General features: G+C 36.5%; 1 long non-coding RNA gene across 1 annotated transcript in view; it reads left to right on the top strand.

Annotated features, from left to right (window-relative positions):
* LOC114058651 overlaps window positions 1-10,957 on the top strand; it is a 35,083-nt gene extending 24,126 nt beyond the window's left edge. The window contains exon 3 of the long non-coding RNA XR_003571514.1: window positions 9,058-10,957. This is a non-coding gene — a long non-coding RNA (uncharacterized LOC114058651). The remainder of the gene's footprint in view (window positions 1-9,057) is intronic.
* Window positions 10,958-13,762: the final 2,805 nt, after the last annotated feature.

Raw genomic sequence — 13,762 nt, 5'->3', positions numbered from 1 at the left:
CCTTCTATCTCACTTTCCTTTATAATAACAATAGGGTTTGCTTAACACTGACAGGGAGATTCTTCATGAATTTCTGCATACCATGAATCCATTTATATACATGATGTGGCATTTAAATACAGAAGTAATGCTGTATTGGATAAGATTGCATCTACTAAATATTTGTTGGGAGAGACAGGAGTCTAGATAGATGGAAGTTTGGAAATGACATAAAAGGAAGGACAGGTTGCAAATTGCTTGATCAATACAGCACAGCAATGGAGACAGGAACTGAAAAAGTCTCTATATCCTATAGGTATAAGGATAAGTATGGGTCAGTGATGAGAATTCAATTGCCATAATAAAAGAGATGTCCCTTTCATGCAGGGACAATTATTGCCTTTACATTCAATGACTAGTGCATAAAATAAGAAAAACAAAGCTATAAAAACAGAAAAAGTACATGAAAAATAATAATGAACAGTTGGGTCCCACTGTGTGCAGCTTCTCTCTGTGTGCCCATCCTGCATCTGCAAATCCCTGTCCCTGCCCAAGCACATTTCTGGAGCTGGTCCACACAGCTTTTATAACTTGCTTTTAACAGCACTAATGTTTAGTACTGTGTCCCTCCAGTACACAGTTGCTTATTTTCAGATGTCTTCAAAGGCTGTGGAAATGGCATGAACTAAAAGTTCTCCATTTGCCAGTGAGGAAACGGAGGCACCCAGAAAGCAGAATTTGTGTATGGAACTCCCTCAGGAGCAGGGAGGAAAGGCTGCTGTTTGAGCCTCCTTAACAGTGGGCTATATTCAAATCCTCCCTCTCAAGAAAAGCTTGAGTCCCTACCACCAGGTGTGCAGATTGTAGAAAGGTTTTTTGCCATAAGATAGAAAATAGCTTGCAACAGTGTTCCCTGGCCAAGGAGGTACAGTGCCCTTTGGTTCTCATGGGTGAAGAGCTGCCCCTGCAAGCTGTGAGGTTTCACAAAATGTTAGTCTACAGCTCAGTGTCCTCACCAGTCCCTGGGTGACCCCACCATTTGACTTCCCTGTTGAACCCCACTGTTAGCTGTGACCTTTAACAAAGTCCCTCACATAGCATGGTCTCTACCTGAGAGCTCTAGCTAGAAACATGACTTAGCTCTACATCTTTTAACTTCTAACTCCAGACACTGTTCTTTTCTCTCAGAGAAATTTCTATGCATCCCCCCCACTCAACTGTATGACTGTAAAACATCTCTGTCTTCAAGAGTGTGTCTTTCTTGCCATCGTGTGAATCAGATGTATAAAACATGAGTCTTCCTTCTCAGCATGGGAGACTGTTGGTACAGACTCCATTACAATACAACATCAATAGCAAACCTTTTCATGTTCATCATAGCAAATTCAGACCTTTATAGCTTCCTGACGTTCCTATTTTGCAGTCTGAATTTACGTGAGTGTTGGTTCTTCGTAAAATTAAATTATTTAGGCTGTAAAAATTTTCCAGCTATTTCCAAGTGTTAGCAGAAAGACATATAAACAGGAATTTAAAGAAAAGTCCTGTAAATTTAAATGCTAAAGAGCTTGAGAAACCAGTAGTTCTTGATAAGAGCTCAATTTTGGCCTAAGTGAGGAACAGTACATAAGTTAGTTCCCAAAATGCACATTTAAAAAAAAAAAAAAAAAAAAAAAAAAAAAAAAAAAAAAAAAAAAAAAAAAAAAAAAAAAAAAAAAAAAAAAAAAAAAAAAAAAAAAAAAAAAAAAAAAAAAAAACCCAAACTTTAAAAATTCGTTAGCTTTTTTAACTTTTTAATTTGTCATATCTGTGGGATAGGGGAGTGCATGTATTTTAAAAAGCCTATAATGCTTTAAATTTTCACACTAATGAGTCTTCCATATTACCTATAAAAGATGATACAGGGTTCTAGTCTGAGTTAGATTCACCAGTCTTATGTGCATTCATGTTAGTAATTTTTTCCTTACTATAAATCTCTTCTTTACCAAAGGATGTTGTTAAAGTCTTCCACAGAGTTTTAAGATGTAATTTTTATGTGAAACTATTTGAAGTTCCTAATTTCAGAAATCCTGAAGTGATGAAAGAGGTTTAAGAAATTAAAGGTTTCAAACATTGTTTGGAGGTTTTGGGTAGGTCAGTTGGGGAAAAAGTTGTTAAACTGCTATTTTAGGTGAAATCTCAGTTGCCCATTGCCTCTTATTGTCAGATGTGCTTCATCATAAAAAGAAAGAGGCATATAACCTGCCATAAAGTTGAGCTGGAAAATATCTACAATTATTTTGGACTGGTGTATACATTTAAATGGAGTTCAGTACGAGTCCCTTTTCTCTATCTGCAAGAGTCCTTAGCAAGGTATGTGTTGCATGAAACCTTTGTTCACTTGGGATACCATATAAAAAACAAGGACAAAAGTCAAGTTATTCTAGTCAGCTAGAAAATGGCGTTTCCTATTGGAACTTTTTCTTCATTATTGCTTCCACAGTCCTTTATTTCCTATTTGAAACAAATTAGTAGCATTTGCCTATGGCCTTAGTTTGTACTTGCACTGTTTCTGCTTGCTGGTAGCATATTCCAGTTTGTAACAGTCCAGAAAACCTAAAAGCCTAATTACTGGTGACTCCTCAGTCCTTCACATATTATTTTCAATACCAATACACATTAGGTTCTGTTGTAATGGGGAGATTTATTTCTGATGGTTTGCTTTTTTTTTAAATGGGATAATACGAGTCTGATTTCTCCCCTTGCAATTTAACATGACAGTCAAGGAGCTCTACTTTCACCTCCTCAGAATACTGGAATATGAAGTTGCTTCCACCCTGGAAAGAAGGATGTGTCAGTGCCTTGGCTGCCAAGTCAACAGGAAACTTTATGCTGGCTCCATCAGGGTCTGGATCCCACATCTTAACCAATTTGCATTTTACATCTGTCTATGTTCTTATATATCCTTGATAGTAGTTAATAGTAGCTAACAAAGCCCTCAAGTAGCATTTAAAAGCAGTAAGATTTGATTATATTTTGTTCAGTGAGAACTGTACACCCTTCTTACAACTCAAGTATGAGTTAATGTCACTTCATGGAAAAAGAAGGAAACCAGATAATTCGAATTACATGATTGTTGATGGATTAATTTGTGACAGAAGAAAGTGAAAGAAAGGTGGTGACAAGGGGATTAGTTAACAAGATGCAGTAAGAATGCTGGGAGAGCTACACTTGCTTTACAAATAAGCTAGACTTTTCTGAAGATATTGCTAGCATGACAGATAAAGAAAATGTAGCTATATTATATATTTAAATTTTCCAAAGGCATTTGAAAAGATACTGCACAAATGGCTTATTTTGAAAATAAAAGCCCATGTGGTGAAGAGAAAGCCACGAAATAAATTAAAATGTAGGAAGAAAGGAGGGGGAGGAAAGGAATAATGAATATAATACATTTAAAATGGAAGGTATTCTCCTGAGAAGTATCACAGAGCTCTGCAGGCTTAAACCAGGGCATCTGAACCATGTTATTTAATCTATATAATGCTTTGCTTATAGACTCTTTTTTGACTGAATTGATGAAAATACTTTATGAGATGTAGATGTAAAAATTTTTGTTATTTTTATAATATTTATACTGTATTCAAGTATGAAGCTCCTTCCTTGATATCACAGAGTTGGAAGAAAAGATTAACAATAGCCTTATCATTACAAACCTCACATACTGTGGGCTAAATAGTTAAAGAAATCCTTTCCTGCTCCTGATATAGAAATTACTTTTCTGTAGTATGTCTGTTATGGCTCACCTTACACTGCATACCTAGAACGTCTAGAAAAGAAGCACCTAGTGGAGTCTGTAAGCCAGAGGTGTTTCTTCTTAATTAGTTTCTCATTTCAACCTTTGTGAATCACTGGTTCCCTATCTTCATGCCCTATTGCGTTATTAGATGTCCATGCAGAGCCTTCACCTGGTCTCATTATCCTTGTTCCTGCAATGTTATAATTACACTTGTAGGATGTGAGAAGCACCTCGCTTTCTCTATGGGCAAGGGGAAAGAGAAAGAGAGAAACTTTAATGTTTGGTACCTTAAAAGTAATAGCATGAGTTATTACAAAATTTAAGACATCACGTTATCAAATCCCCAGTCATTAATCCTCCATGAAACTCATGAACCTAAACTTGGTTTGCCCTTTCGCAAAAAGAAAATTACAAGAAAGAGGATAGAGTAAACTAAAGCACTCGCAGAGAGGTCTGCAATGAAGTGCTGCTGCTGCTGGAGATAGACCAAGAATTTTCAGCATAGGTCTGCCAGTTTCCATGTGAGTACCTTAATTGCAAAATACTTGACTTGAAGTGTAAATTTATTTTCTTGGTGTTAGTCTGTGCTTTAAAAATGATTTAGTAAGAAAAAGGGGAGTATCTCTTTATGCCAGCAATATTCATCTATCACGTGGATGGCCTTACCTTAGATCACTGCCATGAAAAAAGCAGAAAAGGGATCAGAATCCAGTTTTTCCCATCCCAAAGGAAGTGACTTTAGCAGGTATTCACTCTTGTATTGGATACACAAGTAAAAAAAATTGCTCAAGAAACATCTTTTTCAGATGTGTGCTTAATTAGCTCCAATTCTAAACAATGTGTCTGTTCTGGGCAAGTGTTAGGCGTTACACACCTCTGTCTGTATCCTCCTACGTGGCCTTGGATAGTGATATAGAGGATATTACCTAAGAACTATTTAAAGCTTTTTTTGAGGGACACAAGACCTACCGGGGCCAAAACATTTGTCAAAGACATGCATTGGAAAAAATTTCTTCTAAGTGTCCATAGCCCACCTATGAGACTCTTTTTTACTAGGACAAACCTGTTATGGCAATTCTTGTCATTAACTACAATACAATTTGTCTCCTACCGCCTCAGAATTTTGCTACTCAGAAATCTTTTCACATTTGCCTCCTTTCTGTCTCCTTTGCAGCCAAAGCTTTGAAGAAAATGCTGCAATTTGCTGAATAACATTGTGAAGTTTCTTTTTTGTTTGTTTTGTGGTAGTGCTTGCAAAGAATAACATTTTAGAGGACATTACATCAGGTTTAGTGTGGTTTTGTAAGTAGGCTGGAACTTTCAACCTGAGTGCCATCTTCTGCCTCTAAGCCATCTTGCTGCAAGTGAGATCAGCGGAGGTGGTTAAACTCTCTGGGCCCTGATCCAATAGAAAAAATCTATTGACTTGAACAAAGCTGTGGCAGACATTATATAAATAAGAAAAAAAGCCACTCTCAAGGATGTTCTTGACAGCGCAATTCAGGATATAACATTCAACACACCTCAGATTTAAACTGTTTAATTCTTCTCAAAGCAAATATTGCACATAGTTACGAAGAAATTACTTGGAAAGAAATTTGTGCCTGCAGTAAATTTTTAGTATGCCCAATATTAAGACTTACTGCTTGCTTAGGGTATGTGGTCTTCAATTCTTTTCCAATATGAGTTATATAATATCTTTTTTTTCTTGTTGATATCTAGGCATCTGCTAAATCCTTTGGAGAAAAAGTAATTATGAAAGTACTTTGGCTTAGAAATTATGAAGAAAAAGTTTGACATGAGAGATTGCAACTTATTATGTATTTTGGACTGTTTTTCATTTTATAATTGGGACAGGATGATGCTAATTGGGTTCTTAAAAATTTCTGGGATTTATCTTGAAAATTCATGAATTGAAGTATATGAATTGAAGGCCACATGAAAGCATGCTTAGATTGGTACTTGACCTCCAAATAAATGTGGCTGTAGTTGAGAGAAAGAGACTCATACATGTGGTTCTTAGTGAGCTTTTAATATGTCTTCAAATGGCTGCTTACTGTGACCTTCACAGTCATGGGAAGACATGATTCTAGTCTGCTATGCATAACTACATTAAAACCAGCAATGTTCATTTGGCCATGAATTGAATAGGAAAATAAACTTTGCCAAAACCCAATAACAACTGGAAGGAAGAGTATCAGGAAATGAACAGAGATTAAGTGAATTCTAGAGACAATAGTATAATTCAGAAGACATTTCTGATGTGTTCTGCTCTCCTTGAATTTCCTGATCTGTCTTCAAGGTCATTTGTGTGTAATGTCAAATGGATTATGCTTGCTTTAATGAAGGCTATCATGCACATCAGCATGGTTTGAAGGACAGCCACAGCCTCAAATGCAAAATAAAGAAGGAAAACATTGACTATCACTTGTGCCTAGAAGTTCAGAAAAAAACATTAACTGAGAACTCAAAATCTAACTGGCATAAGAAACAAACCTTAGGCTGCATGTCTATTTGATAGCACACAGTATATTTTGATTCTTTCATTATCTCTCTCTCTCCTTTCCAACTCCAGAAAGACTCAAGGTGCCATGATTTCCATGACCCTGTCCTACTGTGCACTGAGTTCCAGGAGTAGTGTGGCACAGACTTTGCATAGATCATCGGAAATCCTGAAGAAAAACTGAAAACTTGAAGGAAGGCAGAGAAAACTCTCAGAGGAAGAACTGTCAGGATTCTATCAGCCCCAAACTTTCCCATTAAAGTCTCCATGATGAAAGAATTATCTCATTCTGGGTTTCTGGCTCCATATTTGGTGTTCCTGGCCATGACATGCATTTTAATTGCCTTTTTTGACCCACTGTCATCTTAAGAATGAGAACACAAACATCAGGTCCATCAAGGCTCTTTTGTAACAAGCTGCAAGTGTGCACTTGCACTGCAAGCGTGCAAGGCAGAATGTAAATCAATTTAATCAGCTTTTATTTTGGAATATGGGAAATAAACAAGGTATGGAATGGCTTAGTTGTTCAGGAAATCCTTAAGTACTGAATAACAATCAAAATGGGATTGGCTAATTTTCACATCAGTATAGATGCAAAATTGTTGATTCTGGCTTACTGCTACAGGGAGGTGTTAGCCGTCAGATCCGATTGATTTCAGCTTAGATGTCTTAATTAGTCAATCCTATTGATTTAAATGAGAACGTCTTGAAAAGTAATTACTCTACATTCAGCATAGTAATTTTTCCATTTTAGCATCTTTTCTCCTTCAAAAAGCAGACTTCTTAAATTGCTAACAGCACTAATACCAAGAAGGCAGACAGATTATTTGGTGCAAGAATCAAAACTAGACTCCCAAGACCACTTATCATCATTTTGACAGTTTTTGCAACAGACCACCAGAGCTACACTCAAAACTGTCAAAAAAAGTTGTGTTTCAATACTGCTTCTTCCCTAAGGTCTGATTACAGTTTGGTATTTTAACTTACTTATTGAATTTTCCCTCAAGTAGTCTTCATGCCTGAAAATTGTTGAGCTGTTCTATTGTAATAGTAAGAACCGTATGTTGTAGTATAATACAGATAGGACAACAAAGTTCAACCAGTGTTATGTCATTTCATTCATTTTTCCACTCTACTCACTTCTTATTTCATATCTGACAAAATCTTCTCTATATCTTTGTATGATCAAAGTCGTGAAAGTTAGTTTTTGATGCACTGAATATGGATTAAAGAGTCCTTTTATCTAAAAAAGATTGCATTTCATTAAAATAAATATACACATTTTATAAAACATTTCAGTTTAATCTCAAGTGCTGTTTGGGTCATTCTTTAATTGAAATAATCACACTTTACAGACAGAAGAGCTCAAGTAAATGGCTTAATTCACAGAATAATACTAACCACACCTAAATGTATATTTATATAAACTGCAAGAAAAGTCCTCCAGAATTATGACAGCAGTAAAAATGTCTTCTGGTGCTTTTGTCAAAATAATAAATAAATAAATAAAAATAATTAAATTAGCAATCTTTATTTAAAGTACCAAAAATCTCTAGGAAGTCTCTTTCATGTACAGAAGGAGAGCACAAAAGTTTGGCCACACTGTGGCCCTTTCTGTGTGACTCCGTCTTTGCCAGTGAGGTTAACACATCCTCTCAGTTTTTCACTTTTACTGAGCCTGTCCCAAAGCATTCCAGCTAAGCTTGGTTGTATATCAGCAGCTTTCTAATGTGATGACTAAAAGCAGATTCTGAGTTTTAGGAGCTGTGTGAATTATTTTAGGTGTTAGGAATACTAGTTTTGGAAGAACTTCACAGAGATATGAACATATATTTCAAAGTAAAAGCAGCAACCTGAGGTAATGACATCTGACAACAAACAGTGGAGTCCAGCTTCAGAGGAAATTTCAGACTTAGAAAGTTCCATACTTTCTTGATTGTTCCTACAAAGCTTTTCCCCCTTATCATGTTGAAATTGCAGAAAGTTACAGAATACAAAATGGCAGTGCAATAATCAGAGAAAATGTTTCTTGACAGGTTGACTCACTGCAACAGACTGCTCTCTGCACAGATGTGAGGCTCCTTGGTTGTTGTCTAACCAGTCCTTGGAGTATCATTGAAATAAAACCTCATCACTTCCTATCAGTCCAGAAGTAGCACTGCTGAGCTGCAAGACTGCTTCACATACTCTTCTTTCAGTGTTACATACTTGAGAAGGGAGGAAACAGCCTAAAGAGACTTCCTGTACCTTATATCTAGGAAAAATACCCTGATTTTTCAGAAAAATAATGGCATTTTTTGAATAATTTATACAACAGGAGGACTTGAATGTAGTTCATGGACTAATTTCCAACATAAGAAGAGGAAACAAGGTATTAAAACCTTCTTCATTTAGACTGGATTATGGTCATTTAAGAGAATAATATTTTGTTCACATGATGGTACTGAATGCGTAACAGAGATTCTGGGAATCATGTGGTCTGCAATATCTGCCAAGAAAATGAGCATCCTGTAAAGCCTGTTGGATTGGTTTTATATCAGCAGTAATTGTCTGTCTATATAAACCTGTGCCTCATCTATTATAATAAATAGTGGCTTATCACAGAACTGAGATTGATTTCTTAAAGACTACCTTCTTACAAATTCACTGTTAAAGCATCATTTACTTCAATGTTTTAATGTGATGTTATGTAGTTGTACTACTATTTTATTATAAAATCAATTAATTCCTGGCATAGCATATTCTACTTGCATCAATATGTATGTTTCCCTTTTGAAATCAGGTGGCTTTGGTTTTTCAGACCTTCTGAGCACCTATTGCCTGTTGGGATGGACAGGAACGGAGATACCAGTTCCTCAGCACATCAGAAGTTAGGGAAAAACAACAAGGAAACAAACAGAAAACCAATGCTAAAAATAGCTGAGAGAAATCTAAAGAATCTTATGTTTTGTCTGGGATTTTATGTTTTAATAATCTATAAGTTTATTCTGTGACACATTTTTGAAGGTTTTTTTTGAATCTTGCTATATTTGTACTCTATTGCTGTGTCAGCTTTTTCTTCTGTGAGATGTCGCCTGCCCTCTTCTCTTTGTGCCTTAAATATTTAGATTATTCCCCAAAGTCTAAGTTGTGGAAACTGGCCATGAAATTCAATGATAAAATAAAGCAATTCTTGGTGAGCTTTTTGGTTACAATTTTAAAAACCATTTGTATCTATTTTTTTAATTAAGATGTACAAGTTAAGTGTAATGTGATCACTTAGATCTTCACAGATATTGTAACTACTGTATTTGTAGTGTGCAAGATTGAATGACCAAAAGAAAATTTTTTACATTTTAATATACCCTCCTCAATACCAAGAATATTGTTGTATATCTTTCTACAACTTTGGAAGGAGGAAGACACATTTATCTTATTTTGGATATCTAAGTTTGGGTATACATAAGATGTAAAATGATACTGCAAGAGGCAGTTTTTTCCTAAGGCTGATAAAGCAGCTGGAATAATTCAATATTTATTATATAATTGACAGACAACCAAGAAGCTGAATCTGCTAAGAATTCCGAAAACATTGTGCCAGCCTTTATGTGCATACAGCAGTTGATCAATGTAATATAAAAATATAAACAAATATAACTCATATGTGTATGCAACATAACCACATACTTTATTTAAGTAATCTCACAAATAAACACACTTAAAATAAATGAATGTCTAAAACTTTTGCAACTGAACCTTTTTTATCAAAAAATATAATTCTGAAGGGTCTGAACATCAATGTACATCACAGCTCAATTCTTTCTAGTAAGCTGAAGATTTTACTTCTCTTTTAGATTGCTTTTGTCCCACTAAAGTGAATTGGAGCTGTGGGTTATTTTGTGTGCTGATGTGTATGAGGGTTATACGTTAGAAATATGGCATCTCAATTTCTTATTCATCTCCTCTACAAATCTCTGGCCTGTGAAGTTCTTATGAAACATTTGGGTTGTAACCTAGAAAAATTAGATTATTAATATCCATCTGACGTCTTAACATGAATAAGTCAAATATCAAAAGTAGCAAATTTAAAAATCTCTGTTTTATATTTGGTCAGAAATATATTATGAAAAATAGGGACTGTCAAAAGTGGCATTGAGTTAATGAGCAAAGTCAGAGAAAAATACTGCAGAACTGGAGGCAGGAGCTGTATGCATCCTTCAGGTCCTGGAATTCCCTAATGGTTACAATTGCATAAAATTTTTAGGAATATATTACACACAGGTTAAAGTAGGAAAGACTGTGCCATACATAAGGGCTCTACTGGGTGTTGGGCTGCAGTATGGCCCAACACTCCATGGCCACTGCACTGCCACAGCCCTTCCCAGCTGTGGGAACCCCCCATCAGTGCTGGTCAGCAAGGCAGGCATCTAACAAACCTGCGGAGTCTCAGAGATGAAAAGTGGCCATCACATGGAGGTGAGATGGGAGACAAATATATTTATAGAAAAAATAACACATTCTGATGAGATGTTCCTCTTTTTCCTCAGGGTAAACTTTTTGAAGTTTTACTACCATAGTTTCTAAATATAATAGTTACAGTTTTCTTCCTCTCCTATGCTCCCATTTTCATATCACCAAGAAATATGAGCACTGTTTTCTTACTTGTCCTTTTAACTGTGTTGAAATGCTCTTTTGTTTATATTTCTCTTATTTTTTTTTTGCCTTTTACTGAGAGGAAAAGAAACCAAAACTGTTTCTTACATTCAGCTTTATAACTTTTGACTCACCTAATAGAATAAAAAAGTCTTTTTGGAAGACCAAATATATTTCTACTTTTCTTTTCCAGTGTTTTCTTAGCATGCTCAGGAGTGCTGTGGTATATAAAGCTCCAATTCGTCAGATCACTTAATCCCAGGTTTAAATCTTTCTGAAACACACAATTAGGTGGGTATTCTACTGAGTCAGTTCTTCAAGATGTGATTTTCTTTGATGAAAGGAATGTGTGTTATAATAAAATGAAGAGACCATCGAACTGGTTCAAAATTGTTCATTTAACTTCTGTGGTGTTTCATTTTTTTTTTTCTTTGGTGTGGCTGCTAAGATTAATATGCCTGTAAAACTCAGTATAATACTATACAGTTTATTCAGAAGAAGGGCATATATTATCTCTTTGTCAGTTGTGTAAGGCATAATACAAAGAACAACAGATTCTCCTGGTAATGCCAGTGCTTTAGGCTGATTGACCTCAATGTGTTTGTTTTTCAGTTAATGTAATCTTTGTTTTGCCTTGATCACCTCTCTGAGCAACACACGCAAAGTAGAGTTGTGCAGCCATTCAGCATTTGTGGCCAGATGATTTCCTGACTTTATCTTCTAGAGAAGGAATAAACAATCTGTGGCCTGTGCATGTCCAGCTCCCATCTGACCTGGAGGGTCAGATGAACACTTCCTCTGGGTGGGAAAAGGGCCAAGGTCTGGAGTTCAGTCTCATATTGAAACCCATAGGTTCACACTAAAGTTCACATTGAAGCTGGCAGAATGTATAAGGTGAAATACACTCTTGCACAAATCTAGATCTGACCTTTCTTTCTGAAGAAAGAATAGAGGAAGACGTCAGGACATTTTGAAAGTGCATTTCTAGTCCTTTGAGGTTTCTGCCTAGTTATTTCAACAAGTGTCCCCTCAGTTCTTCAGGACAATCACTAGATGACACTGGGGCCATGTCCCTGCACTCTGAGATTTTAAAAGTTAGTTTAGTTGTTCTACACTTTATCACCATTTGGGACACCAATACAACAAACCTACACCCTGGGAAAAGATAAGTAAGTATTGGAAAGAAAAGGATCTGTGGCAAACACCTTGTGGCACAAATGCATGCTTGTAAAGATGAGGTGCCCAAATATAGCAAAATGAAGATGTTCTTTCAGTCAGTATATACCTACTGGAAATACAGCCCCACCAGTCAACTGAATATTTGTTGGAGTGATTCTGGTAGGGATCATTTAAATCACTCTCCTGTTCCTTTGTTACCTCATCTTTCAAATTTTCTAGGGTTTAGCAAATTGTTCAGAAGAAGATCATATACTATTATTTTTTCTAGTACTATCATGAAGCAGGGTGTTTGAACAAGTAAATCACTGGGGAATATTGTTTCCAATTTGTCATAGGTTCTGGTTTCTGCCCATTTGCATTGATGCCTCAAAGCACTCTGCAGTTTTGTTGCTTGAAAAAATCAGCTGCAGCGCTGTATTTACCCAATCACTCTCACACAGCAAATTCAATCAGCAGAATTTGCTCTGCAGCCACTAGTTTGGTTTTCGGTGGTCAATTACACAATGACAATTGTCAGGACATTGGAACAAGACTGAGTTCCCTAACAGGTAGGTCAAATGATATTTCAGCTGGAAAGTAGTAGAAGTTCAATTAGTACATGAATCATTTAAACCCAAATTGAATGCAGCAGTCAATAACATTCTTTTGGGAGTAATCTTGCACTTGCAGTGGGATCTGTCTATTAGCAAGGTAGCTCCAGGGTTGCTCTAACGTTTGCCTGAGGGCTGGTCCTGAACCCAGCAGCCCAGAACATGGGGAGGGCTTAGATAAGAGTTCCTCTTTTTGTGCATTCCCTCTTTCCATCCACAAATTGGATCATGCACTTAGCCATCATATTTGGTGACCTGGCTCATGTATGAGCACTTTGCTCCTTAGCCACCTTTTCACTATCCAGAGCCTTGAATCAAAAGGCATGGGAACATGAAACCAAGACTGTTCATATTACTATAATTTCAAACCCTTACCTTTCTTTTCTCTTTTATTCCCCTCACAACTTTTGAAGTGGCAGAACAAGTGCAATTGGGATGTTAGCCTCAATGTCTCTGAACTTGATCAAGTGTCCTCATGGAGATCCACAGCCTGGTCAAGAAAAGGGATGAAGAAGATGGCCACATCCTGTTCTGCCTTTTAGTTGCCAGCTCAGTGGTAGGCACACGTGGATTCCCACATGAGACACATTTGCACTAGGAACATTTAACTTTCCAGCTCACTGGCCACTGGTTAAGTTCTCATTTTTGATTTAGGTCCTCTGTCCTTACCATGCATGGGAACATACTTTAAATGATAACCATGGCAGCCTAGTAGGCTAAATTATGAGATCCCTGTGTAGTAGTAGATGAAGACAGTAGAGATCCCAGTAGTAAATGAAGACAGAGGTTTCATGCTTGTTTCTCAATGGGTGTTTGCTCAGAGAGGCTGTCTCCACACAGGATGCATTCCTCCCCAGCACTGAGTGTTTGAGATAGGTCAGCCCCTTGTGCCAGAGAGAGCTTCTGTAGATACAAAATTGGGCTAGGGTTTCCACAAGGGAAAATATATCACTGCTACTATAAAGATCTCAACTTACTCTTTTCAGTGATTTATATACTGCTAGTGTATAAACCTTTTTGTCCCTATATGAACTGCAAATGGTAGCCACATTTTTTTCAGATATGACAGGCTCATGCAATAGGTTATTTTTTTCCATTAGAACA

The sequence above is a fragment of the Empidonax traillii genome, unplaced genomic scaffold, assembly GCF_003031625.1.
Source record: "Empidonax traillii isolate 1590-97213 ecotype Southwest subspecies unplaced genomic scaffold, ASM303162v1 scaffold181:size1721324, whole genome shotgun sequence".
Lineage (NCBI taxonomy): Eukaryota > Metazoa > Chordata > Aves > Passeriformes > Tyrannidae > Empidonax > Empidonax traillii.
The sequence above is the reverse complement of the archived record's forward strand: the minus strand, read 5'-3'. Positions and strand labels throughout refer to the sequence as shown.